General features: G+C 45.8%; 1 long non-coding RNA gene across 1 annotated transcript; it reads left to right on the top strand.

Moving 5' to 3' along the window:
- The first annotated feature begins 422 nt into the window (after positions 1–422).
- On the top strand, positions 423–2,491 carry LOC132417585 (uncharacterized). The gene is made up of 3 exons (XR_009517878.1): positions 423–512; positions 1,164–1,258; positions 2,226–2,491. It is a non-coding gene; the product is annotated as an uncharacterized lncRNA (long non-coding RNA).
- Positions 2,492–5,193: the final 2,702 nt, after the last annotated feature.

Raw genomic sequence — 5,193 nt, 5'->3', positions numbered from 1 at the left:
ACGGCGCGGGTCCCGGCCTCTTCAGTCGGCTCAGGCCAGCGCTTCAGGGGTCCCTCCAGTCCCCTCCCCCCCGGCACTTTCTCTAACCGAGGAAGGAGCGGAGAGGAACTTGGCTGAATCAAGGGACCTGCGAGCCTATGGATGAGTTCTAAACCCGAGAGCCAATTAAATATTATTGGAACCTACTGTAAGGGCAGGGAAGGGGAGGTTAGGAGGCGGAGAGGCTGAGTCCCACGGCGGCGGTCCAGCCCCGGAACCCAGCACAGCCCTCCCTCGGCCCTTCCCCGCCATCAGGACGAGGGGCGCTGCCACCCCAGCCGGGACCCTGCGCCTCCCCGCCCCCGATTCCCCTCAGGACGCGCAAGTCGGCCCCTCCCCACCCACGCCGGGCCGAGCAAGCCGAGCGGAGGGCAGGGGCGAGACGAAGGGCCAAAGTTCCCCGGACTAAGACGCCGCGCGCAGGCCTTCCTACACATCAGCTGCGGCTCTGGAAGAACGCCTGCGCCTCAAAGGTTGGTCTCGCGCCGCAGCCCGGGACGGGTACAGGGCCCATACCCTCTTACCTGACGCGCGGCTCCGAGGGCGGACTGGGCTTCCGCCCGCCGGGTCCATCCCCAGGGCGGTGTGAAGGCCGTGGGCGGGGTCGGCGGTCGCACCGCCCTCCCCGCGGGCTCCGGGGCTGCTCAGCGCCAGCGGAGGGAAGAGACGCCCCGGCCGGGAGTTCGGGCTCCGCGGGCACCGGGTCCACTCCGGGCGGCGGGGGCGGGGCCTCTCGGCCCTCAGTCACTCGGGGCGGGACGTGGGGGTACCGGGGAGCGGGAAGGGGGAGCGGGGTGCTGGCGGGCGGCGGGGGACGGCTTCTCAGCTGAGTTCCCACCTTCTGAGGAAACTCGTGCTCCCCTGGCCTGGGCGCGAGCGCTCCCTGGAGGCCCCGGCGGAGGGCGCGGCCTGGAGCGGAGCGCGCCGCCTCGCCCCGTCCGGAGAGCGTCTGCCCGGACTTGGGGGCTTCCGCCGCGGGCGGCCGCAGCCCCGCTTCCACGCCTGGGCCCGTCGCTCACCCCGGGCGCCTAGGGACACGTCACCCTGAGGACCTCCTCTCCACTTCGGGGTAAAGCGGGAATATCTGGAAGGCGGTGGGAGCGATGCTTCTTTTCACATTATAGGAAACGTCTTGGATGGATGCCCAACTGCTACCAAAACCGGTGAGGGTATCGCTCACCTCTGCATCCTCGGTGTCTACAAGAGCGCCTGGCATATGGTAGGAGTCTGGTAATTATTTTTTATCAAATAAGTGTAAGAATAAATGAATGAACGATGAGGCTTTTTTTTTAATCCCATAATGTCTTCCTGAATACATCCACTTCACAAAAAGTATAAGACAGAAAGGCTTAGGGACCACCAATGTTTGAAAATAGATAGAAACACGCTGACTTATGTAAGGGGTAACCACTGCCACATGTTCTGAAGCACTTTAGAAAGAAAGCGTGGCTTTCCTGTTCCATACTTATTAAAAGTCGAATTCAGACAAACGAGTGCTAGAGGTGTGTATACTGTGCATTGCGTCTGTTTCTGCAACGGTAGATAAACTAGACAGCTACATTCTCTCAGCATAGAGGTATTGTCAGAGTCACAAATTGGACTTCAGAATCCATAAGGTCCAGAAAAGGCTGTCTCTGTCTGACATTAGGATGACATGGAGGATATTACACACAATGTGGACAGAGATACAGGGACATAGGAGGGTCTTCCTCCGCATCCTCTTAAGGCACATCTAACAAGACTTCTCTGACAACCTGGAGGGTGGATGGCAAGAAATAAACTCTTTCTGTCATTGTTCGAATTCTCACTTCCTTTTATGAAAACAGATTCTATTCCGGATAGAACCCTTTCAGATTTCAGATTTACTTGTTCTTACTCTATTAATAGTTATACAGAATTCAGATATATTACTGTTATTTGGCCCATTTGACTGATGTAATATTGACAAGATGTGATTTATGTGCTCAGAATGACACAGCTGGAGGGCTATGTGACTGTAATTACTTGGGGGCTTTATTACCTTCCCTCCAAAAGGAAGTGTGCAAATGTGAAAGCACCAATTGTTCCCAATTACTTGAGATACTTTCTGTAAATATCTAACCCCTTCCTGCATTTTTTTTTTTTTTTTTTTTTTTTTTTTTTTGCGGTACGTGGGCCTCTCACTGTTGTGGCCTCTCCCGTTGCAGAGCACAGGCTCCGGACGCGCAGGCTCAGCGGCCATGGCTCACGGGCCCAGCCGCTCCGCGGCATGTGGGATCTTCCCGGACTGGGGCACGAACCCGCGTCCCCTGCATCGGCAGGCAGACTCTCAATCACTGCGCCACCAGGGAAGCCCCCCTTCCTGTATTTTTATTAGCCACATTGAAAGGAAAATGATCAGATGATTGTATAGAATTTTAAAGCGAACAACGTGCCTTTAAAATTGCTTAATAAACAAGTGGTTTAAATATCATCAGAGATGTTACCGGAATTCAGTTAGGATGGTATGTGTCACATCTGATGGACAATGGAATGGTAAATAACAAATCAAATAAGTAAATGCTCACATACAAAAATACAACATAGCATTTTATGAATAAGAGCTTATTGCCATAATAAGATATATAAAATTGACTTCATGGATATAAATAGCAAAAGAAAAACCCCAAAGCAAAACTTTTTTTTAATCAATTTTCTCTCCAGACCAAAAAAAAAAAAAGCCTAAGAAGTAAAATAAAATTAGGAATTTACCTATTGGTCTATGTCCTTCCAATGGACACAAAAATTTTAACATGCATTTGGTTGTAGCAGGCTGTTGACCTGTTTAACTAAGGGGAGGTGTTTGATTTTGTTCATGTAACCTGATGTGAATACAGAAGGGCTAGAGCTCTTGAACCTGAAGATATTTCAAACTAAGAAGTAGCAACAAATCTTCAGGTTACTCGTACTTGTTAGACTGAATTGCTGTGGTACACGGAGCTCATTGGAAGAGCAGTTGGCTAGTTGTCCCCTTCGGACAGTTTGTACCAAGTGGGTGGACATCCTGGAAATATACAAAAGTATCCTAGAATCTCAGGGTCGCAGAGTACCTTCCATACCAATGAATAGCCCACATGTACTTACAAATGGGCTGTTCAGTGACCAAATTGTTTGTTTAATTATTGTATCAAAGCATAATCTAAACAGTGATATAGGCATTTGGCCAAGTAATTCATGGTGTTTAGTAATTTATCTACTGGAGACTTGGCCCTGGAAAATAGTCCCCTCTAACCTACTTGATTTTAGGAATTTAGGAACATAACAAGACCATGTGATTATGCACTGGGTTGACTTTACTGTTCTGTCACCCCACCACTTACATATGCCCTAATTTTTGTGGCACATGTGGGCTTAGGGATTTTACAAATAGAAGAGCCATTGTAGTGTTTTCTTCCACCTCAGTTCCTTGTATTACACATGTAGTGGTTAGAAACAACAAATGTGACCATTTGCTGGTAACAGTGCTAGATGATTGGGGAAAAAAAAAAGATGACCCCTAATCTCTCCTAATTATACACATTTATCTATACAGTTAGATAAATGAAATATTAATATTCCATATGCATCATATGAAACCCATCATTCTTCCCTTACCGTTAACTCCCTGGATAGTTTATATTTCCTGATGCCCATTGTTTGGCTTCTTTCCTCTCTGGTTTCCACTTTTTTATTTAGTTGATGTTCAAGAGCCTACTGAAACAGACACACAAGAACTGAATGGAATTTCTCAGGCAGGAATTTCTTATGTAAAGTGGCCTCTCACTGAACTATGGTTTTGCTCATCCACCAGACTTACAGAGTGCAGCTGACTCTGTGAAAAGGGTTTGTCAATGGAACCAACCCCAGTGCCAATGCAGGGGCTCATTCATTTACTGAGAGCACCCACTGAGAGGAGATCCTTTTCCCAACACAGTTTAATAAGACATGATGTTCAAACCTGAGTACTCAAGACAGCTTTTAAAAGAATAAAACATCCTCTGAGAGATCCAAAGACCCAGTGTAAAAACACTCATATTTTATTCTACAAAAAGATGTTTCAATTGTAAATGATCACTGCAAAAGCAATGGTTTATAAGAGGGAGTGGTTTCTGCAACTGGGCCTTCTATATGGAAATGATGAATATTTGGTTACCCTTTGAGCCCCTCCTATGGTTATTATTTCCCCTCCTGGAGTTTAGGAACTTTTATTATTTTCTATTCCCATTTTCCAAAGAATTGCAGATGTGCTTGGTAGGATAGATACCTGAGGGAAGTGCATAGGCTTAGAACAAAAACAAAAACAGCCTTTATGCTATTAGTACATGGGGAAATTAAAAGTTACCCCCCATAAAAGAATTTATTGTGCTAAAACTATATGAGAAACTCTGAGTAGAACTTTGGTTACCAGGGAAGAGACAAGTCACTTCTTGGGGAAGGGGTGACATCACCAAGAATGTAGTGAGAATAAGAGAAGATAAATGATGGCTGATCTAGGAATCTGCAGTTGGGAGTGAGATGAATAAGCCCAACTTCCAAACTCTCTCCTGCTCAGGAGTGGTATCAGTGTATTGCTCACTTAGTGTAGCTCTAGGGACCATGGAACAGGGTAACATTTTGGAGAAAGGGAATCAAAAGTCTCTATCCTATTGAAGATGCCAAAAGGAGGATTTAAAATATGTTCCATTTGACTATATTTTCAAATGCACTTTCTCAAAAACAAAAGCAGGACACCTTCTTTAGAAATCATTTACACACATATATTGCAAAAGGTAACAAAATATATATTTTGTTACCAAAAAAAAAAAAAGATAATATACAGGAATGCTTGTATATGAAGAGGAAGTAGTTAGAAAGATACATATAAAAATGTTAACAGTGGTTACCTTTGGGGGGCGGGAATGGGGCTGGGGACTAGTGTGGGAGTGAGTACTTGCTTCTCACTTTATATATTCCATATTTGAAAAAAAATGTTCACCTGAAGTGGGTATCCTTTTTTTTAATTTGGGGTTTTTTTTGTTTTTGTTTTTTTCTTGTGCTTGAGACTTAAAAATTGAAGTATAGTTGATGTATTTCAATGTAAAAGGTATCATTTTTATAATAATTAAACTTCTAAAAATATTTCTTTGTGTACCTGATCTGTGCAAGAACAGAAGGCAG

This window comes from Delphinus delphis, chromosome 21, assembly GCF_949987515.2.
Source record: "Delphinus delphis chromosome 21, mDelDel1.2, whole genome shotgun sequence".
Taxonomy (NCBI): Eukaryota; Metazoa; Chordata; class Mammalia; order Artiodactyla; family Delphinidae; genus Delphinus; species Delphinus delphis.
The sequence above is the reverse complement of the archived record's forward strand: the minus strand, read 5'-3'. Positions and strand labels throughout refer to the sequence as shown.